Source organism: Rattus rattus, chromosome 2 (assembly GCF_011064425.1).
Source record: "Rattus rattus isolate New Zealand chromosome 2, Rrattus_CSIRO_v1, whole genome shotgun sequence".
Taxonomy (NCBI): Eukaryota; Metazoa; Chordata; class Mammalia; order Rodentia; family Muridae; genus Rattus; species Rattus rattus.
Window position 1 is genome coordinate 93,633,976 of NC_046155.1, and position 25,013 is coordinate 93,658,988.

At 37.4% G+C, this 25,013-nt stretch overlaps 1 non-coding gene across 1 annotated transcript; it reads left to right on the forward strand.

The window, feature by feature from the left end:
* Positions 1 to 6,016: 6,016 nt before the first annotated feature.
* LOC116894917 lies at positions 6,017 to 6,078 on the forward strand. The gene has a single exon (XR_004387118.1). It is a non-coding gene; the product is annotated as a U7 small nuclear RNA (small nuclear RNA).
* Positions 6,079 to 25,013: the final 18,935 nt, after the last annotated feature.

A 25,013-nucleotide genomic window follows, 5' to 3' on the forward strand; every position in this document is an offset into this window, starting at 1 on the left:
GGCTTATGCTCTATGATCAAGAATCAACAAATGGGACCTTATGAAACTACAAAGCTTCTGGAAGGAAAAGGACATTGTTATTAGGACAAAATGTCAACCAACAGATTGGGAAAAGATCTTTACCAATCCTACAACTGATAAAGAGCTTATATCCAAACTGTACAAAGAACTCATGAAGTTATACTGCAGAGAGACAAATAACCCTATTAAAAAAAATGGAGTTCAGAGCTAAGCAAAGAATTCACAGCTGAGGAATGCCAAATGGCTGAGAAGCACCTAAAGAAATGTTCAACATCTTTAGTCATAAGGGAAATGCAAATCAAAACAACCCTGAGATTCCACCTCACACCAGTAAGAATGGCTAACATCAAAAACTCAGGTGACAGCAGATGGTGGCTAGGATGTGGAGAAAGAGGAACACTTCTCCATTTTTGGAGGGATACTGGTACAACCATTCTGCAAATCAGTCTGGAGGTTCCTCAGAAATTTGGACATTGCACTACCTGAGGACCCAGCTATACCTCTCTTGGGCATATATCCAAAAGATGCTCCAACAAACAACAAAGACACATGCTCCACTATGTTCATAACAGCCTTATTTATAATAGCCAGAAGCTGGAAAGAACCCAGATGCCCTTCAACAGAGGAATGGGTACAGAAAATGTGGTACATCTACACAATGGAATACTACTTCGCTATCAAAAACAATGACTTTTTTCAAGATGGAACTGGAAAATATCATTCTGAGTGAGATAACCCAATCACAGAAAAACACACATGGTATACACTCATTGATAAGTGGATATTAGCCCAAATATTCGAATTGCCCTAGATGCACAGAACACATGAAACTCAAGAAGGGTGATCAAAATGCAAATGCTTCACTTCTTCTTTAAAAGGGGAACAAGAATCCCCTTGGGAGGGAATAGGGAGGCAAAGTTTAGAACAGAGGCTGAAGGTACACCCATTCAGAGCCTGCCCCACATGTGGCAGCATACATACATATACATATACATATACATATACATATACATATACATATACATATACATATACATATACATATACATATACATATACATATACATATACAGCCACCAAACTAGATAAGATGGATGATGAAAAGAAGTGCAAGCTGACAGGAACCAGATGTAAATCTCTCCTGAGAGACACAGCCAGAATATAGCAAATACATAGGCGAATGCCAGCAGCAAACCACTGAACTGAGAACAGGACCCCTGTTGAAGGAATCAGAGAAAGGACTGAAAGAGCTTGAAGGCCTTGAGTCCCCATATGAACAACCATGCCAACCAACTAGAGCTTCGGGACTAAGCCACTACCCAAAGACTATACATGGACTGACCCTGGGCTCCAACTGCACAGGTAGCAATGAATAGTAAGGGCACCAGTGAAAGGGGAAGGCCTTGGTCCTGCCAAGACTGAACCGCCAGTGAACAGGATTGTTGGGGGGAGGGTGGTAATGGGGGAGGGATGGGGATGGGAACATCCATATAGAAGGGGAGGGGAAAGGGTTAGGGGGATGGTGGCCTGGAAACCAGGAAAGGTAATAACATTTGAAATGTAAATAAGAAATATCCAATTTAATAAAGATGGAGAAAAAATTGGAAGAGAGCCCTGAAGCAGTAGGACAACTGTGTCTCAGGAAGAATTATTTAAAAGGGAAAAAATAAAGAAATAAAGAGAAAACTTTAAAAAGTGAAAATGGAGTATGTCAGAGCATGAGGTTTTATCAAATGGGATCAATGAAGACTAAAAAGGGAACACAGTTTACAGTTTAATACACTTATGACTCAATAATTGATTTGCTCATCACTCCTTCAATCATTCATTGAACATGCGCCTACGGCATACATAGCTGAATATAAAAGTCTTATTCTCAAAAGACTTCTGTGCAAGACAGAGAAGTATAACATGACCAAAAATTGACAGACTTGCAGAAATTAAAAGTTAGCAGAAGTGATTTATTATTTCGGAAGGTCACTAGGAAAAAGCAAGTACAGGAATGCAAGACTTCTCTGGGAATATTTGATGTCGTCACTAAGCCAAAAGTCTGTGGAGATGAACTAACAACAAAAGGAAGAAGACATGTAGAGGGAGAAAACTTTACTGGTCCAAGGAATTGAAGGAAAAAAAGTCACTCCAAGTGCACTGAGAAAGACTGGATCAAAGAAACATTGATTATTCATTAATGAATCTATTCTTACAAATCAACTTTTAGCCTTGTTAATAATAACTATGAACAGACTCTTTTTCAGGTTTTATAAATTTCATTCAGTGGTAAAGTTGTAAAAGAAAAGAGAATGTTTCAGAGTGATATTTTCTAGAAGAGTTGATCTAAATATTGTATAGATTAAATGAATTTCAAATCTAAATGATTTCATTTAAACCATGGAGTTATTTTTTAAATTACTCTATACTGTTATATAGATATTTAAAGCTCATTATTTTATCAAATAATAAAACAAGTCCTATAGTAATATGCTGTGTTAATTACTTTATTTCTTCCAGTGAACTGTCTGACAAATAGAACTGATAAAAGCATGTGTTTTGGGGGAGGGGTGTCTCTGGTCTGAGAATGCAGACTCTCTTATTGGAGAAGTCAGGAGCTTGAGGTAGCCAGTCAAGTACAGAGTCAAGAAGCAGAGACATACCAGTGTTAATATTTGAGTTTCTTTTAGAATTTGTTCAGCTTGGGACTCTCGCTATTCCAGTGAGTGGTAAAACACTATCCCAATGAATTGAGTTTTGGTTTCCTTACCTACTACATAAACCCCATTTAAAACTGTCTCACAGGTATGTCCATAACTTTGTCTCTTAACTGATTCTAGATCTTGAGAAGGTTACAGTGTTAGCTACCACCTGACCTGGATTTCTGAAAAATAAATTTTGTTGATTACATTTTAAATTTGAAAATAATATCTAATAACATCCCAAAGAACACGGGTTTGAAAGAAATAGTGTTTCAAACCACAATTTGGGAAGTAATGAAGTGAAAGCCTCATGAAGAAAGTGTTTGTTTATATATTTACTTCCCACAGTAGAGGAATCCTAGAATGTAAGGATTTCTTCTACTTCATCTTTGTGCTCAAAACACATGAGGCAAGGACGGTACACAGAGGAATGAACTGTCAATCACCATAGATTGATAAAAAAATACTACATGACAAAATCAAATTTAAACAATATCTTTTCACTAACCCAGAATTACAGAGTGTACTGCAAGGAATCTGCAACACATGCAGGATAAGAAAATACAAGAAATAGATAATTTCACACCAGCAAACCCGAAAGAAGAAACACACACACACACACACACAGAAAGAGAGAGAGAGACAGAGACAGAGACACACACAGAGACATACACAGAGACACACACGGAGAGAGACTCAAAGTACCACGACCAACATCAAATAACAGGATTAATGATTACAGTTCATAAATATTTCTTAACATCAATGGTCTCAATTTCCCAATCAAAAGACACAGGATAACAGAGTGGATACATAAATAGGATTCATCATTCCCCTGCATACATGAAATATACTTCAGCAACAAAAATAGGTATTACTTTAGAGTAAAGTGCCAGAAAATAGTTTTCCAACCAAATGGACCTAATAGACAAGCTGCAGTAGCCATTCTAAAATCTAATAAAATAAACTATCACCAAAAGTTATCAAAATGGGAATGAACAATTCATACTCATCAAAGGAAAGCTCCACTAAGATGACATTTCAATTCTGAATATCTATGTTCAAAATGCAAAGGCAACCTCACTCATAAAAGAAACATTGCTAAAGCTTAAATTACACATCAAACCTCTCACATTGACAGTGAGATACTTCATCATCACATTCTCGCCAATCGACATGTCATCAAGACAGAAACTAAACAGAGAAATAAAACTACCAGAAGTTATGAATCAAGTGGATATAACAGATTTTTACAGAACATTTCACCCAAACATAAAAGAATATATTTTTATCTCAGAATCTATTGGAACCTTCTCCAAAATTGACCATATACTTAGTCACAAAGTAAGTCTGAACAGATACAAGAAAATTGAAGTAATTCCTTGCATCCTATTAGACCACCATGGATTAAAGCTGAACGTTGACAACAGAAATAACAGAAATCCTACAGACCCATGAAGTGCAATGATTACTGGTTTGGGAAAGAAATAAAGACTTTCTAGAGTTCAATGAAAATGAAGGTACAACATACCTGAACTTGTGAGACACAATGAAAGGTATGCTAAAAGAAAAGTTCATAGCACTAAGTGCCTTTATAATAAAATTGGAGAGGTCTCATACTAATAATTTAAAATACATGTGAACCTCTAGGAAGGAGGAAGAAAGAAGAAAAGGAAGAAGAAGGGGGAGGAGGAGGAGGAGGAGGAGGAGGAGGAGGAGGAGGAGGAGGAGGGAGGAGGAGAAGAAGAAGAAGAAGAAGAAGAAGAAGAAGAAGAAGAAGAAGAAGAAGAAGAAGAAGAAGAAGAAGAAGAAGAAGAAGAAGAAGAAGAAGAAGAAAACACACTTAAGAGGAATAGATGGCAGGAATTCATCAAACTCAGGGATAAAATCTGTCAATTACAATCAAAGGGAAAAATACAAAGAATCAACCAACCAAGGCTGAGTTTCCCATAGCCACTGAATGGATAGCATGGCAGGTATTCCACTCCTAGAGGAGGGCTAACAAGGGATGTTCCACTACTAGCGTTGATAGTTACTATAGCTGTAAAGCTTTTTTGTATATTAATGTAGGTTTTGCTTTATGTTCCTTTCTACCAAGTTTGATGACTCAATGATAAATGGAAATAGCATGAGTCCAAGAGGCAAGAATGTGTTCTTCAGCAAAATTATTATTCTGTGACCTTCAGGACAGCCCTTCAGGCTGTGGGAAAGAACTATGAAAACTTGAGTTCAAGAATACATAAATCAGTGTACAAGCTGTTCTTCACAGGATTTCACAACTATACAAAATATACATATTCAATATCAATTATATGAGGAGCTTCATGAACTCAAAAGAACAGAGGCAGCTGCACTGAGGCACTCTCTCAGCAAGATATTAAGGAAGGAGATAAGGAGGGTTAGGGACTTTTGATCTCAGGGCAAGATCCCACACAGCTAAACTTAGTGTTTGTGCTTACAGAAGCAGGCAGACTTCTGAATTCAAGATCAGTCTGGGTCAGAGTGAGTTTAGGTCCAGGCATGGTAGGAGTGGTACTCTTAGAGAAGGAGCTCACCTAGCTAGCTTTTAATGTATGCTTACAAAGGCAGTCAGTTCTCTGAATTCATTTGCTATGTAAAAAAAATGGATTTGCTGTCCTTTTCTAAGAATCAAAATGCTGATAATCAGAAGGTAACCAGGAAAAAAAACAATTGAACTGATATGTAAATAAAAGACTTGGCTTTGACTACCCAAAGACTATACATGGACTGACCCTGGACTCTGACCTCGTAGGGTTGCAATGAATATCCTAGTAAGAGCACCAGTGGAAGGGGAAGCCCTGGGTCCTGCTAAGACTGAACCCCTAGTGAACTAGACTGTTGGGAGAGGGCAGCAATGGGGGAGGTTGGGAGGGGAACACCCATAAGGAAGGGGGGGGGGGGATGTTTGCCCGGAAACCGGGAAAGGGAATAACACTCGAAATGTATATAAGAAATACTCCAGTTAATAATAATAATAAAAAAAAAAAGACTTGGCTTTGATCTGCAAGACACAAGCTGTCTTAAAAGCTATTGCAGTTATTTATTTATTTATTTATTTATTTATTTATTTATTTATTGAAATTTGTCTGGATAAATTCATCTGGACTAAAGTCAGAAAACCCAAACTATTTTTTTCTATTGGGTTTATTGACTTTGGTTGGAAAAAAAAAAAAACAAGAATTCTACTAGCAGGTTTTATGACTTTCGTCAGAAATTCCATGAACTTTTGGAATTTTTCTAGTGGGTTTTTTTTTTAACAAAGTCAGAAAAAGCTACTTAGAGAGCAAAAATAGCTCATTTAGAATTATCTTCTAGTGGGTTTTCTGACTTTTGTTGGAAAACCCAAGAGCTGTCTTAAGCAGAGAGCTGTCACTAACAGAAAGTGTCTAGAGAGCCATCTCAAGGCTACAGAGCTGTCGTCTTGTGTTTCAAATCAAGTCAAGGGTGGTCCTCGGCAAAGAAAAAGTAGTTCTTTGAGAAAATCAACAATATAGACAAATCCTTAGCCACACTAACTAAAAGGCAGAGTGAAGGCAGAGAGATAATAACCAAATTAACAAAATCAGGAATGAAAACAGATATAACAAAGAACACTGACTAGCTTTTCCAGAGATCTGTAGTTCAATTACCAGCAATCACACGGTGGCCCACAAACGTCTGTTATGGGATTCTATGCCTTCTTCTAGCGTATATGAAGACAGCTACAATGTACTCATCCACAATAAATAAATAAATAAATAAATAAATAAATAAATAAATATTTCTTTTATAAATATGATCATCTCATTAGATGCTAAAAAAAGCCTTTGACTAAATCCAACATCCCTTCATGTTAAAAGTCTCAGAGAGATCAGAGATTTATAAGGGGCATACCTAAAACAATAAAGGCAATTTACAGCAAGCCAACAGTCAGTATCAAATTAAATGGAGTGAAACTTAAAGCAAAACCACTAAAGTTAAGACTGTTCACTCACCCCACATCTCTTCAATATAGTACTTTAAGTATTAGCTGGAGCAAAAAGACAACTAAAGAAGATCAAGGGGATACGATTGGATAGAAAAAGCCAAAATATCACTATTTGCAGATGATATGAAAGTATATGTAAGTGACCCCAAAAAACTTTTATAGAGAACTTCATCAGCTGACTTCAGCAGAGTGGCTGGATCAAAATTAACTCAAAGAAATCAGTAGTCCTCCTTTATACAAATGATAAATGGCCTGAGAAAGAAGTAAGGGAGACAATACCCTTCACAAAAGCCATAAATAATATAATATATCTTGGTGTAACTCTAACCAAGCAACAGAAATACCTATATGACTAGAATTTTAAATCTCTGAAGAAAGAAATTAAAGAAAATATCAGAAGATGGAATGCTCTCTCTTGCTCATAGGTTTTCAAAACTTGAATATATGAAGCATCTATGACCAAATTTCCTTTGATCACTCCTTTTCTGATACTTCTCAATTTTAAATTATATTATCAACTTTAAATTTTATTGTGAAATTATTATGGGGAACGAAAGCTAAAACATAAACATGAATGTACAACTTAAGTTTGTCAATAGTGAAAACAGAAAAGTTACTGAAACCCAATGAATGTAGACAGAAAAGTTTATCTATGTTGTTTGTCTCCTAGTCCTTACCCAGGTGTTGAAAAGAACAGCTTTGGAAAGGCAAACATTGGTTGATAAAGAAAGGGAAGTGATTGTTATGTTTTTTTTTTTAAAAAAAAACTTTCTATATAAATATCAGTACCTGGGGTTGCAAAAGTTAGCACAAGCTCCCCCAAAATTGTGATACTACCAGTTAAGAAGCTACCTGGTTAGTGTGCTCAATTAGAACTAGAAGCGAGACTCCCATCCCTTTGCACTTTTGAGTGAGCAAGGTGAAGGAGATATGACACATTTGGAGAGTTTCACCTCAGGTAACTAAGATTCCTCCTTGTGCTATTTTTTTTCTGTTTTTATATCATTTAAATAACAGTTTTCAAAAGAAGCAATCGATAAATGAAGAGTAGTTCTGGAGCCATTATAACTTGAATTTATGATTGTGTAGAGAAGACACTCAGAATTCATACAGAGACCAGGATTAAGAAGATTTGGCTTGAGTAAATATGAAATGTTAGGAGATTATCACATTTTTTTATTTTATTAGACTCAAACTTCTACATGCCTAGGAAATATATAGGACTTAGTACTGAATTCAAATTCTGTTTTCTTCATTTTAGGTAAAACAGTAAGCTATGCCACTTCTTGTTCTGAACATGGATTGCTAATTTCTGAACATAGCTCTGCTAGCTTCAGGATGTAGTTTGCTAACTGCTATAAGGCTGCCTTGTCTGGCCTCAGTGGGAGAGGATGTGCCTAGCCTCACTAGAGACTTGATGTGCCAGAAGACAGGACTGTCCCTACCTGCTCAGAGAAGTGGAGGCAGGTGGGCAAAAGAATATTGTAGGAGAGAGTGACTAGGAGGGAGGTAGTGAGCAGGATGTAGAGTGAATAATTTTAAAAAAAATGTAAAAACAAAAAGAAAAGAAAAATGGTTCCTATGACTCACAAGATCACATCGAGTCCAATAAGAAATGATGGACGCCAAGACTGTGTCTTTATTTCCAGCCTCTACTATATCCTTGCTTTGGCTTGATCCTCTATTAACAGCGAAGGGAGTCCAAGTGCTTCCTCACACTGCTGCACAGCCCCATGGCTCTGCCTTACCCATTGCCCTGCCTAGAAGTCACAGTCACCAAATTTTCCTTTATTAACGGATCAGTCACTGTGTGGTTTACACTATTCACTGAGCTCTCCCCTTCCCTAAGTTTCTTTCCTCTTGTGCCCTCATTACCTTCTGTCACCTTCTCTATGAATAATCTCATATATCACCACTAAAAACCCCATTTTGTGTCATTGCTTGATGAAAAAGTCTCACATAACTCATCCTGGCCTCAAACTTTAGAAAGCTGAGCATGATGTCTAACATACACCTAGTTCCATGTCCCAAGTGCTGGATTGCAGGCATGTACTACCATATCTAGTTTATGTGGTACTAGGGAAGGATCCCAGGGCTTCCTGCATTTAAGCATGTAATCGGTCAGGTGAGCCACATCCCCATTTAAAGTACTGCTTTAGAGCAATGGTTCTCAAACTTCCTAATGCTTCAACCTTTCAATACAGTTCTTCGTCTTGTGGAAACCACCAACCATAATATTATTTCATTGCTTCTTCATAACTATAATTTTGTTATGGTTATTAATTGTAATGTAAATCTCTGGTATGGAGAATAACTGAAATGTGACCCCTGAAGAGATCACAACTGCCAGATGGAGAACCGCTGTTTTAGGGAATAGGAAACTTACTTTTTTTTTTTTTTTTTTTTGCTCTCAGTGTTTATTGACGTGCCTGGCCCATGGCAGTGATGCCACTGACCCCATAATAAACTATTTAAGCATAGATAACTATGAACTATACATAATGCTGACAGTGCTTCCCTTTTTAGTTGAGTACGATATACCCCTGAAAACAAGCCAAATCTATAACTTAAGAGACAACAAAGATTAATCCATTCAATATAGTCATGGCATGAACTAATGAATGCAGTTTTACAGGCAGCCTAATTGGCTGCGTTGAAACATGCCTGTAGTTGAACCAATTTTATCTTTTCCCTACCTAGCTTATGAATGATACTCACAGTATGGTTGTTTTGTTTTGCTTTGGCAATTACTGGGGATAATGCCTCATCTGCATTTCTAACTGCTGGCCTGACTATTTCCCCAGTGATGTACCCCAAATACCTGGTGTTTCTTCTGACTATGTGCTATGGTCCATCTCCTTTCATTGTGGATTCCTCCTCTCTGATATCCTTTCTTCTTCTTCTTCTTCTTCTTCTTCTTCTTCTTCTTCTTCTTCTTCTTCTTCTTCTTCTTCTTCTTCTTCTTCTTCTTCTTCTTCTTCCTCTCCAACCCCCAACCAGGTAACTGAAATACCACCTACCTCTAATCACTCCAATGATTGGCTGTAGCCATTTTTATTTCAGCAATAGTTTTAAATTAAGGAACAAATTTTGCACAACAAAAGCTGATAAACTTGAGTATTGACTACTAGGCAACTAGACAGTCCAGTACAGAAATCAGCATCACGATACACAGCAAAAGACCAAACCTCAACACATGTTCTTCCGAGCATTTGGTGTGGTAGATTTTTAAAAAGCAAGGGGGAAAATTATTACATGTTAATTAGCTTCAGCTTCTTTGTATACATGATCAGTGAGGCACAGCAAAATACTGACAAGTGAGAAAAGACTAATAAAATACATGAGGCCTGAAGCTTCATCCCTTCTCTCATTCTTAACAAATATCATTCTCTCCACTTCAGTGCCCAGAGTCAATTCACTCTCAGTTGTAGGGTAGGAGTTCTGAATGTGGCAAGTGAATTTTCCCCTTAATAAACCACTAATATCCATATCACTGTATACCTCTTTCCTTCTTGTTCCTGTGCTACCAAGATGCCATTTAACCGTATGTCTGCTTTTTTCCTAAACCCAAAGTGCTAAAGCTTCATACAAAATTAAGAATTCTGTGCTACTTAGAACTAATAAATAGCCAGTGTTCTGTGCACAAGTATTGGGTGAATTGATGAAGCATTAAATATGGGCTGGATAGTCTTGTGGTAGGTTTGGTACATGGGTAAATAGAATGCATCTGAGTGATGTGATTTGTAGAACTGCCAATTTCTGTGTTCCTCAGACACAGAGCTTTACCTCTAAACCCATATGTACTAATATATGTGTTGAATATTGAACAGAGGGTCTTGCTATGGAGTAAAGTCTAGCTTGGAATTTACACTATAGCTCAGGATAGGAACTCCTTCTCTATGTAGCACACTATTTTGTCGCCATTTTCTTACCTTTAAATCCCAAATACTGGGTATCTTCCACCACTACCAACTTTCTCTGATATATTCATCTTCCCATAATTACTTTTGTTTTTGTTACCTACTGATATAATTTGAAAGATTTCAAAAAATACCATGTTCACTTTCCCAGCTTGGTATTTTGACTCTGAAATTATTTAATGACATGGGTCTCCCTTCTCTATGATTGCAATGGAGAGACTTCTAGATAGGAAACATAGCTGCTTCTTACTTGTGATACTGCAAGAAAGCAGTAAACATAGAAATAATAGTTTGACTTCTGGCATCAAAACTAGCATCTGCAATGGTGAGCAATATGGTTACTGTGTACAAAACAGACCCCTCTTAGGAAAGAACAGAGAAATGACAGAGTTGATCATACATTATATAGACCATATGAGGTGCATTATCTTGCTTAGCTCCTGGAAAAATTTTATGAGGTCAATATACTATAATATACACTTTTTGTGCATGAGGAAATGGGAGAAGAGAGAGCCCCAGCAATTTGATCAAGGTCATGTAACTAGTCTGTGGTGGAATCAAGCCTCAAATGCATTCCTGTGTGTCTTATTCCATTAGCTACATCATAGCATTCTAGGGAGCTGATATAGTCAATCATAGAGAAAAAATTTTGCATACTATATTATTGTAGTGTTATTTATTTACCAGTATTCTAAGTACTAAATATGCTTTCAAAATAATTAAACTCCAATTTCATAGAATAACATCTGCCATAGCCTTATTCTTTTCTTATTTTTTCAGTATTTTTCTTTTAAGTTAAATATTTTTCTGTATTTATATGCATTCTACAACATCTGTAGGCCTTGGATGGGCAGAATTATGAAGGCTAATTAGATATCAAAGTACCATGTGTGGCTCCCACACCTGTTTTTCTCTTCCTTGGCATTTAAATAATTGCATAAGACAAAATAAAACAAAAAAAAAAACCAACAGAAAGAAAGAATGAAGGGGAGATGGTAGTTTTCTTTGTCCTTAGCAGAGGAGCAAACAGACTTTGCATGTTACCATGATGCATTTATCCCAATGATGCAGTGTCTAATGGAGAAGCAAAGCAGCATGTGTGTGGATCTCTGATGATAATCAAATGGAGAAGATTCTGCACAGCTCATCATTCTGCATGGGAAAAATAAATGTTGTCATGTTGGTCTCTGATGAAAGGAGAACAACCACAGCCTAGACAAGTAAGATCCTTTCTTCAGATCGTAGATGAAGAACTAGCAGACAGTGACAGGAAAAAAGACTTTCACTGCATCCTCTTCTGCAGATCTGTGGCTAATAATGTAGACCGATAAACAGGAAGGCCATTCCGTTTTTGATAACTCAGCAAATGTCTTCTTTTTTTTCTTCCTTCATCAGAAATTTTATTATAAATGGTTTGAACTATAAATGAGCCACAGGATGAACTTAGTTTTTTTTTTGCCAAGTTGTTGAAACATCCCGTTGTCTGATTACCATGGCATCCTCTTATTAAAATCCTGCTTCTCCTAGTGTTTATTCTCTGGGCTCTAGCCTCTGTAAGCATTTCGTTTCTCCCATAGTGACAGCACAGAGTTTTATGTAGTTATCCTTGTTTGTTAACATCTTAATGAGTGAAGGTGTCTGGATGGTGTGTGTGCATCTGTGCATGTGAGTGTGAGTGTGAGTGTGAGTGTGAGTGTGTGTGTGTGTGTGTGTGTGTGTGTGGTATCAGTATGTATACATACAAATGCACACCTGGAAAATACTGAGTATTGATGCGTACCTTCTATCTTATTGAAGAAAGTACTCTTTGATATCTCTGGACCATCTACACCAGGAGAGCTGATCAGGAAGTTCCCAGGGATGCTCTACAAGTGGCTAAAAGGGTACTAGGGTTATAATTCTTTCCTACTTTATATTGCAGGATATTTGATCACATTTTGAACCCTGAGATTGTAAGTTGTTTCTAATTGTGGTATAGCTGAGCCTTTGATACTACAACTTTGTGTTTACTGCAAGTAGTTGTGGTGGGGCCCAACCCTACCATATACCTTTCATGCAAGAGCTAAATAAAGTCAATCCTAGGTAGGAGGCAGAGCAAGTAGGCAGCTGTCAGGAAGAGAACATAAGTAAACAGAAAGGAGGACCTTTGAGTTGAAGGATATTTAGACAGTACAGAAGAAAGTACAGTGTAGAAATACAGTAAAGTGAATAGAACAGTAGAGTTGAGAGAGACGAAGTAAAGTAACACAGAGAGAAAGAAAAGAGGAGGCTATTTTATCAAGACGGTTATGGGTATCAGAGAAAGACCAAGTTAGACACAGGTGAAGACAGAACAAGACACAACAAGCCAAGACACAACGAGCCAGAGAATGAGGAGACAGAAGATTAGAACAGATTACTAGCAGAACAACTCAGGAAAAAACTGAGGGAAGCCAAATTGAATCAGTTAGCTTGGAGAGGAGTTTGAGCTGGAACAGCGGAGTTGAATGAGCCAAGCAGAGCTTAGAAGTAGGAAGGAGTGAGCTTATTGGGCTGCAAGTCTTAGAGGTTGAAAACACTCTAGATCTAGATAACATGATACTGAGGCTAGAAGTTTCAAGGAATAGGCCTAGGTTACCAGACAGATGTGATAAGCCTCCAAGAAAACAATTATGACTGGCAAGTATAGGATGTCTTTATAGACATATTCACCTTTTCTGTGTTCTTGGGACGCAATCCTGATCCTAACATTTGGGTGGAAGCACATTAGTCACTGAGCTATTCCTCGGCCCCTGTAGTGGCCATTTGTTTGCCTTTTTACATAACATATTTTTTACTCAATTCCCTGTGTTGCCTTACCTTCTCCACTGTCTTTCATCAGTGGTGAACTCTCTTTCATTCTCCAAGACTCAACTCACACATTTTCTCTGAGATATTTCTCAGCTCCTGCCAGGGATTTCCTTTTTCCAGTCACACTGCACGTGGGACATGTAGCCTACCAAAACATAAGCAATTCTTATAACATATGACACGGGCATTCTATGTAAGTCCCATGGAAATAGATAATATGTTTTCCCAATGCCTCAGTTACAAAAGATGAAACAGAGAATAAACAAGTGAGCAATAAGTTGTGTAATGAAATGCCAAGCCTTCAGACATTGTGGAAATTAGAATTAACTATAAGAATGGAAAGAAAGAGAGATGGGATGCTGTCAGGGAGCCTACGCAAAGAAGGTACTTTAAGGAGCCTACCCAGGAAAGGTAAATTAAGGTGCAAGCTGAAGTAGGAAAGAGATCTTTTACATATTGAAGTTTGTATTGACCACAATAGATGAGCTGAAAGGACAAATATAGCTGTAACTGAAGGTTCAGGGGGAAAATAGCAAAAAATGAAACAGTGATCCTGTATTAGGGTTTATATTGCTGTGAAGAGACACCATGACCAAGGCAAATTTTATGAAGACAAACATTTAGTTGGGGCTGGCTTACAGTTTCAGAAGTTAAGTCCATTATCTTCGACATGATCGAAGATCATAGCATTGTGCATACAAGACTTGGTGCTAGAGGAGCCAAAAGTTCTGTATCTTGACCCAAAGGCATCCAAGAGAACACTGTCATTCTGACTGGGCAAAGTTGGAGCACTAGGAACCCTCAAAGCCTGCCTACATAGCAACACACTTTCTCCAACAAGGCTCCACATATCCCACCAAGGCTATATCTCCTAATCGTGCCACGTCCCATGGGCTGATCCTATTCAGACCATTACAAATACACACAATATGCATGGTCCTTAGGGCCACACAGTGAAGACTTTTGATCTTCTGCAAAAATGACAGAGCAATCTCAGATGGGAAAGAGGAAGCTAAGAATGCCTGATTTACTTGGCTGATTGCAACAGATCATGTGATTCAATGTGAAAACAAGGAGATAAAGTTAAAGGCTAATGCTTGTTCTCAGGAGAAATGAAGAGGGTTAGCTTTGACTGGACCTGTCAGAGGCCTGGGTGCGGCACAACTGAAGAGCCTTTGTCTCTTATGTCTCTAACACACTCAAATCTCTCCCACCTGGGCCTTCACCCTTGCTTACCAATGAGTACTCTCTATTCACTCTTGGAATGGACAGCAGCCATCCCTTTCCAAGATCTCCATTCATTAGCATCTCTGCAAGCACACCTTCCCTAACTACTCTGAGCAAATTACTGAACTCCTCTGTCCCACTAACCAGAGCGTTTCTTTCTTAAAGCCACCATCATCTGTGTCTCCCATTTGCCGATTTTTGTTGTTGTTATTTGTCTCCTATACTGGGAAGGGGCCATTATCTGCTTCGTGCACCAGTAAATTCCTACTGCCTAGCAACCAGGCCCAGCACAGCAAACAAAATGTGTCTATAATTTTGAGTAAATAAATAGTAAATGGAAAATGGATTGAATAAGTCAAACCAGTGCAGAAGGTACTATGATGTTTACTCTGATCTTAAAGACTTGAGAAGGATGCTTAAAAGGGAGACTCAGTGGTCAAAGTCGGTTTCATTTTGTTTTCCATAGTCATTCACTTAAGAGGACCTTGTTAAAGTGATATTTCTAGATATAATTCAAAGAAAGTTCACTATTCTATCCTCTACTACTTATTCTTAGAGAGTCCAGGACAAATCCTCTCTTTGTGGTACATCCTAGCTTTATCGCATTATTTCTGAATAGTGTGGCCTAAGGAACTACAACTAGTGTTTACATGGATTGTCTATTTCCGTGTTTGCATAAGGATCTTGTAAGTTCTGCACTCAGGACAATGCCCTACCTGCACTCGCTGTTCAGGATGTTGGATGCTCCCCTGCTTACTGTCCTGAAATTATCCCTAATCCTGCAGCGATGCTTCATTTTATTTCTGAACCAAGTAATTGTTGTAACGTAAGAGTCTGTAGGTCCAGATGCAGATTTACCTTTCTGAAGAGGAGGGGAATATGTCTGATTGTGTGTGTGTGTGTGTGTGTGTGTGTGTGTGTGTGTTTATGAGACTCTCTGTCAATTTACAACATTTTACTGTTCAGAGAGTAGCCAGTATTTCAAATTATAAAGTAAAGTTCTTGGTGCAAGTCAAGATCCGTGTTAAGATTATCGGCTAATTGTCACAATCCTCCCTTACTTCTCTTTCAACTATATTTAAAGTTCTACTATGTTAATTTTATATCTATAAAGAATTAGAAAGCATTTTTGTAACCAAATTTCCCACAGGTATTATGTGAGTTGAACTATGAGTGAAGTCTGAGACCCATGAACCTCACCCTATGTTCCTATCACTATGATGCCATTCTGAGTATCATGCAATTAAACGTTGGTTTATGCTTGAACTATGGAATCTGCTTGAACCCACTGGCATGAAAGGGTTTCTGTTAATGGGACCCTGGTGGAATAGGTATTAAGCCCAACAACTATACACGTGATGTCATGAAATAAAAATCTATATAGCAAAAGATATAATCATTCTAATGAAAGGGTAGCATTCAGAATTGGAAAAATATTTAATAGCTTTTAATAGACGTTTAGTATTAAGAATATGCAAAGAACTCAAAACACCAAGTATCAAGAAAACATCCAATTAAAAATGGAGTATGTAACTTTAGAGTGAATTTTAAAAAGATGAAATACAAACATCTGAGAAATATCAATTTTTAATTTATGAATATGGGTGCTTTGCTTGCATGGATTTCTTTATATCACATATTTGTAATGCTGGAGGAAACCAGAAGAGGGCACTAGGATCTCCTGCAACTTGTATTCTAGATTTTCCCACCTTATTTGCAGATGCTATGATAATATACTTAAATGACACCAAAAATTCTACCAGAAAACTCCTACAGCTGATAAACAACTTAAGCAACGTGGCTGAATATAAAATCAACTCAAACAAATCAGTAGCCTTCCTCTACTCAAGGGATAAACAGGATGAGAAAGAAATTGGAGAAAGGACACCCTTTGCAATAGCCATAAACAGTATAAATCCCTCAGTTTGACTCTAACCAAGCGAGTGAAAGATTTATATGACAAGAACTTCAGGTCTCTGAAGAAAGAAATCAAAGAAGATCTCAGAAGATGAAAAGACCTCCCATGCTCATGGATTGGCAGGATTAATATAGTAAAAATGTCCATCTTGAGGAAAGCAATCTATAGATTCAAAGCAATCTCCATCCAAATTGCCACTAAATTCTACATAAAATTAGAAAGAGCAATTTGAAAATTCATTTGGAAAAGCAAAAACCCAGGATAAGCAAAACTATTCTCAATAATAAAAGAACTTTTGGGGGGAATCACCATCCTTGACCTCAAACTTTATTACAGAGCAATAGTGATAAAAAAAAAAACAAAAACTTCATGGTATTGGTACAGAGCCAAGCAGATGGATCAATGGAATAGAATTGAAGCACCAGAAATGAACCCACACACCTATGGTCACTTGATCTTTGACAAAGGAGCTTAAACTATCCAATAGCAAAAATTCAGCATTTTCAACAAATGGTGCTGGTTCAACTAGTGGTCAGCACATAGAAGAATCCAAATTGATGCATTCTTATCCCCTTGTATAAAGCTCAAATCCAAGTGAATCAACCATCTCCAGATAAAACCAGATACAATAAAATTAACAGAAAAGAAAGTGGGGAAGAACATAGAACACATAAGCACAGGGGATAATCTCCCGAACAGAACACCAATGGTTTATGCTCTAAGACCCAGAATCAATAAATGGGACCTCATAAGATTGCAAAGCTTCTGTAAGACAAAGAACACTTTCAATAGGACAATATGCCAACGAACAGATTGGTAAAAGATCTTTCCCAATCCTATAGGGCTCATATCTAATATATACAAAGAACTCAAGAAGTTATACTCCAGAGAATCAAATAATCCTATTAAAACATGGGGTACAGACTTAAACAAAGAATATCGAATGGTTGAGAAGCACCTAAAGAAATGTTCAACATTCTTAGTCATCAGGGAAATGCAAATCAAAACAACACTGAGATTCCACCTTACACCTGTCAGAATGGCTAAGATCAAAGACTCAGGTGACAGTAGGCGCTGGAGAGGATGTGGAGAAATAGGAACACACCTTCATTGTTGGTGGGATTGCAAACTGATACAACCACTCTGAAAATCAGTCTGGCGGTTCCTCAGAAAATTGGACATAGTACTACCTGAGACCCAGCTCCTGGGCATACCACTCCTGGGAAAACACCCAAAAATTCTCCAACATATTACAAGGATACATGTTCCACTATGTTCATAGCAGCCTTATTTATAATAGCCGGAAGCTGGAAAGAACCCAAATGTCCTTCAATAGAAGAATGGATACAGAAAATGTGGTAAATTTACACAATAGAGTACCACTCAGCTATTAAAAACAATGACTTCATGAAATTTTTTGGCAAATGGATGGAACTAGAAAATATAATCCTGAGTGAGGTAACCCAGGCACAAAAGAACACACATGGTATGCACTCGCTGATAAAGGGATATTAGCCCCAAAACTTGGAATACCTAAGGAAAAATTTACAGATCAGATAAAGCTCAAGAAAAAGTAAAAGCAAAATGTGGATGTTTCATTCCTTCTTAGAAGGGAGAACAAAAATAGTCGTGAGAGGAAATACAGGGCCAAAGAGTGGAGCAGGGACAGAAGAAAAGGTCATCCAGACACTGCACCACCTGGGGATCCATCCCATATGCAACCACCAAGTCTAGTCACTATTACTGATTCCAATAAGTGCTTGCTGACAGGAGCTGGATATGGGCGTATCCTGAGAGGTTCTCCCAGAGATACAGATGAGGATTATTGTAGCTAACTATTGGACTGAACAAGGGGACTCCAATGGAGGAGTTAAAGAAAAGACTGAAGGAGCTGAAGGGATTTGCAACACCATAGGAAGAACAATATCAACCAACCAGACCCCACCAGAGCTCCCAGGGACTAAACCACCAACCAATTAGTACACATGGAGGTAGCCATGACTCCAGCCACATATGTAGCAGAGGATGGCATTGTCCAGCATCAATAGGATGCTTGGTTCTGTGATGACTTTTTGCCCCAATGTATGCTTAAAGCCCAGGCAGTGAGGTTGGAGTGTGTAGGTGGGAGTGGGAGCATCCTCATAGAAGCAGGGGGAGGGGAGGGATAGGGGAGAGGGAGAAAAGGAGATAACCTTCGTAATGTATATACTTAAAATATCCAAGAAAATAAAATTAAAAAGAAAAAGAAATGCAATCCCTGGGGGAGTAACCTGTGCTTTTAACTGCTAAGCTGCCCAGCCCATGAGAAACATTTTTCAAATGATCAACATTCTTAGCAATTGAAGACACTTAAATTAAGAATACTTTAATGTAATAGTCTTACTCAGTAGGAATTACTAACTTCAAAAGAACAAATGTCAATAAATGTAGACATGAATATATGAGTAAATGAGAAAACTTGTACACTAATGGTGTGAGTTCAAACCAGTGCAGCCACTATGCAAATCAGTGTGAAGATTTCTCAAATGACTGATTATGGATCTGTTGTTGGACATATATCCAACAGACACTACATCTTACTGCAGAAATACCTGCTTATCCATGCTCTTCGCTTTTCTATTCACGGTGGCTAGGGAATGGAAACAACCTGGAATTTATCTGGACATGTTTTTTCTGACATGCTTTTTCTCTTATGTTTTCTTTATCATCTCTGATGCTTATGCTTCTGGATGTTATGAATGATGTGTTATTTTCCCTAAGATGCCCTTATGATATGATTAATCCTGTTTGATTCTGTAAACATATATTTAGAAATGATCTTCTACCAAGCAAATCACCAAGTGAAGGTATTTAGATGAATGAGTGATGGTTATTTCTTGGGAAATGTTCATATCTGACTACAAGAGCTAGCAATTAAAGCAATTAATTAAAATGATCCATCCAATTGTTGAAAGAAAGACCCTCCTGTGGAGGAAAATAGAGAGTTATTTCTTCCAGGAGGAGCAATGAAATTCAGTGAGTCGATGCGCATTGAGAGGTAGGTAGGAGTTTACTAATTTCATAGGTTCCTTGTTTACCATGTAGTGTTCATAGCTGCTAGATATGAGCATCTAAGTGGCAACCTCTGTGGTAGTAAAACCCTGGGAGTGAGGAAATGAAAACTGGGATGCTGGTAATAAGAGTCAGCACAAACAATTCCAGTCTTTACTCCATGCTGACATACAGAGAAGCTTGGGTTTTATCTGGAAGGCAACAAGACATCCGTAAATATCTATGAAACCAATGAAAACACGATGAATAGAATAGACATATGAACTCAGGTAGATGAGAGGTTCCACTTTGTATCTATTGCTCATATATTAGATTTGGTAAGAGGGCTAAATTCATCAAAGCATGAAGACTTACAGCTTCTGTAAAAGACTGAGATTTCGCCTCTTCTCCGCTTTGATGATTGTGCTTGCTCAGGATAAGCTTGGAGAAGGAGAGAGAAAAGGTAGAGGAGGAAGAAGAGGTGGGTAGGTTTGGATTTTAAAAGCAAAAGTAGGTTCTAGACCTCAACTTCATGCAGTCATTCTGTGTTGTGTGACTTCTTAGGCACACAAATGTTATGTCTGTGTTTCATTTTTCTTGCCTATAAAATATGAATCATAGTATAATCTTCATGAATGAGTTATATATATTAAAACTACCTAAATGGTGCATGGTATAGAAAAAAAAACTAAGTGATTGGGACATAGTTTTGCTCTAGCATCTCAACTTACTATGGATGACAGAATGCCAAGATATTGTGGTCCAACTTGGCAGGCCTTTGATACAGGATCAAGGGATATGAAGTATTATTTTATTGAGACCAGTGTTTTATGAGCTAAGTCCTGATGTCCTGAAAAGGAGCACATACTGCATTTAGCATGGGTTGGAGGGATTTATATGTACTCTATTAATTAACTTCATAACTACCAGTGATAGACATGTGCACTTATATTTCTGCGCTACCCTGTTTTAGAAGAAGAATGTGATTTAAAGCTGGTTGCAGTGGATCACACACCTATACAATGATGTAAAGATTCTAAATGAGTTACTCTGATAGTCAGTTCATTCTTTTCTTCATGATACTTTGCTTCCAAGCAAATGGAACTGGTCGACTTTTAAATTTTTATATCTTTTGTGGCCAAATATAAGTTATCAGAGCTTCAACATACACATATGGGCAGTGTTTTAAAATGTGCTTCACAGGAAGCCCTGGGTCCTGCTAAGACTGAACCCCCAGTGAACTAGACAGTTGGGGGGAGGGCGGCAATGGGGGGAGGGTGGGGAGGGGAACACCCATAAGGAAGGGGAGGAGGGAGGGGTATGTTTGCCCGGAAACCGGGAAAGGGAATAACACTCGAAATGTATATAAGAAATATTCAAGTTAATAAAAAAAAATGTGCTTCACATATTTGCATAAAAATTTCTTCTAAACTTCTCCATACTTTATGTATTATAAGATCCCCATATCTTCATCTCTTTCAGCTCTGTTTCATACTCCTCCTTGTCCTATTCTTTTTCGTTCACTTCCTCCGCCTCCTCTTATTCCCATCCTTCCTCTGTTCACCATCCTGCTCTCTTCCTCCTTACCTCTCCTTTTTCTTCTCTCCTTGTCTTGGTTTGCAATTTGTCAACCTAAAAAGTGCTGAGGCAGCTCTGCTCATTGTGTAACCTAGGCATATGATGAATTCATGACTCTCCTTCTTCAGTCTCAGTTTCCTAGGATTGTGCCACTGTCCCCACCTATTGCTGCCTTCTCATATGTAGTAAAATGAAGGACTGAAGGCATAACACTTTCTGTTGTCTACATTGTCCTAATTTGAATTCTTAAGTAAAAGGACTTTCATGGTCTTTCAATAAGATTATGTAAGTTTATAAGTGTGGCACACTCTGCTTCATGGTATTTTGATGATAGTCTAGTAGTAATACCTTGTTTTCTTCCAGTAGCTCTTCACTTCATAATAGAAATACATGAGTATAAGCATGAATGTGTACAAGAGAAGCAAATTATAAATAAAAGTGAATGAGACAGTCCTTGAGTTAAATTCAGCAAGACTACCATAAGAGTCAGTCATATAAGGCTCAGCAGCTCATCTCTGGTATATGAACGTGTCAGATTCAATAAATCTGATGCAGTCAACAGTGAGGGATAGTCCAGTTTCATCTTCTGTGATTATTAAGTACTTTAAGTCGATAGTGTCAAGGTCTACATCACATGATTGGTGGTGGTAGGATTGTGAATTCTTTAAGCAATGCCCTTTGACTATCTGCTAGTCAATGCCATATACTTCAATTTTCTAAAGTACTATAGAATTCACCTTTTATGACATGCAATAAAGAGAAGAGAAAGAAAATCATTTGAGCTATAGAACAAAGCTCTGATTAGATTAAGAACACCACAGTGAATGTCTGACTCTCATTCCTCCCCCTCATCAGTCACAGATATTCTGGATGGATGAATCAATAAGACATGGCATTGTACAACACACACATACAGGCCTTCTACACAGCTTTAACTACGTATCCTTTGTCATGATTCTGAATCAAATTTTTAATTTTTCAAAAGGCATTACAGTCTACTAATGTACATATTTGACTCATACAACCTAAGTATAGAAACTATTAGAGAAAAATCTATATTAAGGGATTTTACTTTAGTCAATATTAAAGTCAGTATAATTTTAATGCCTGTTATAGTTAAATTTCACTTATTTTCCAGTGAAATATTGATAAATGTTTATGAATAGAATTTCATTCATTCGTGAATACTGATTAATTTCATTTAATATCTATTTATTCACTAATATGTAAATTTTCAGCACTGATTCCACTTTATCCTAAAACTGCTAATTGACAACTCAAATAGCTTCATTCATAAATGAAAACTTTCTTGAGATTTCATGCAAAATTTTCACCTGAATGAATATATGCTTGGTGAAGCATGTAATTGGAAGTACATATAGATATATGTATGTTCCCTATTTATAACAATTGTATTTTCAAAATAATTTCTGAAATTGGAGGAAAATTGATTACAGCAATTTAGATAGAAAAATTTGTTGAAAACTTATGAATATCTCTAAACATGGATTTTGCTATGCTGTAAATCCAAGTAGAGAAATATCTAAGAAAAATCTAAGCAATAAAATAACTGAAGGACAGAAGGTAATACTGGAATTAAAAAAGCAAGACAGCGTTCTATGAGCAATTTTTAGAAGACATTTTGCAATTTCATATGAGATATTTATTTATTCAGGAAATACTTTTAAGTACTTATTGTATAGTAAATGCCTTTTGGGTATATTTGCAATACATCAAATAAAACTGGAAAACGAACTCACCGCTTCATAATTTTTAACAATGGATAATGTGGTAAGGAATCACAAATATTAGGCATGATAAGTAAGGTAATCCCTTAGCATAGTGGAGTGTTATAAGTGCTGGCTATAATAAAAATAGAGAGGTCATAAAGTAAGGCCATGAAGTTTTCTGAAGCAGAGTTGATGCAGGATTGAGTAATAATTGTAGGATCATTTCAGTCAGCACCCATGTCAACTGCCTTTGGAAAAAGTATCATGTGGAATTTGGCAAGAACCATGCTTCAAAGACAGGTTCTAGAAGGAAAGAGGCTCCACAGAGTCTCTTAGCTTATTCACAGTAAGCTAATATGACTAAGCTTATGTCTTGGTTGATTTAATTTACAGTTCCATTTGAGATGGCACCCATAAAACTAACTTAACCTCAAGAACCAAGAAATTGCAGTGGCCAGAAAGTTGGAAAAACAAATGAAGCAGCTAGAGAAAGAGTTAAGTTGAAGACCAGGGCACAGAGTCTTTTGAGTATGTTGAGTATGTGGAGGCAATGGAAAGAGGTCTTGTGATATGCATTGTGTTTAAAAAGAATGATTCTGGATACTAATATTTTCATGAGCTATATAGGCCAAGGCAGAATCAGCAGATGCAGGAAGAGGTCATTGCATTATCCCTGCTGAGAAATGAGAGCCAGTTTGATAGGAATAAGACAAGAAATCAGGCTCTGGATGTATTTTGAGAATAAAACATTGCATGATGGACAGAAAACAAAATGTGATTGAAATAGAGGAACAAGGTTAATACTGGTTTTTATTTAATCCTAAGAAGACTCCCTAAGAACAGGCATCCATTTCACAGCATGTTAGCTTTGAATGGCTGTCACACATCCAACTACAGGCTTTGACTTGTTAGATGGATGTGGATTTGGAGTTTGAGAAAGGATATGGGTCAAAACTATAAAATAGTTGCTATGAAAATGAAGACAAGTGCAAAATTACAGCTACCAAGAGAGTGAGGTCAACTAGACACAGAAAATAAGTGATTGAATTTTGCAATGGTCTATATAGTCTTAGGATGAGGGATAGAAGAATAAGGACTGAGAAAGAACAGTCAAATACACAAAGGAATCAGTTTATTATGAAACAGGCAGCCTGCCAGCTTCATGGAAGATAAGCAGAATAAGAGTCAGCGTATGGTTTCTCCAACAAAGTCATCTTAGATGGTCTTATTTAAGTAGTCCCAACCACATGGTGTGAAAGTCCACTTGACATCACTCAAATAGCAGAAAATTGACAAGGAACTATGCAGATGAATTATTTAGAGAATTTAGGCATATAGGAAAGTGAAGGGAGTTTACTCAGGGTGGCTTCTTCACCTGCTTGCTTGACTATGAAAGAAATATATTTGTCAGTGAGAACACCTGAGTACAAAAAGGGAAATATCATAAGAGATCTTCTTGAGAGGAGGAAGAGTGAGTGCAACATAGATGTGTGGGTATAAATGACTGCCATCAGGGTTAGCTTGGAGTTCTTAGTCATATAATATAAGTGCAGATTAATCAGCTCTATGTGACTTTTCTCTATCTATTGTCAACTGAATTCAAGTGTAAGGTTAGACAAAGGTCCCACCAAGTGAATTCATGGAGAGAATTAGTATTTTAAGCTGGTATGCAGAGAAATGTTCAGCTAGTTCACTGTGGAATTTTTTTCTATGTACAAACAAATATAGGTGTTCAAATAAGGAAGAGGAGAAAAGTTTGCAGCTTAAGAAATAGGAAGTTTTGTGATCTTATAAACAAAGAAAGGGTAGAGGGATTGGACTAGAAATTAGGAAATGGTGATCAGAGATGAAGACCCTCAAGGCTTCAGAGGTTTGGCATTTAGAAAAATAAGATTTACTAAGACTCAAACAGACTGTAGTTATAGTGGTGTAAAGGAGAAAATTATTTGAAGATAAAATTATGGCCAAAGAAACATCCTGTCAGAATTTTAGGAAGATTACCTGTGCACATGCACTTAATTTCTCCTAGAACGCAGAGTAGTATGGGAGACAAGGAATGCTGGTGAGGTGGATTCACAGCAG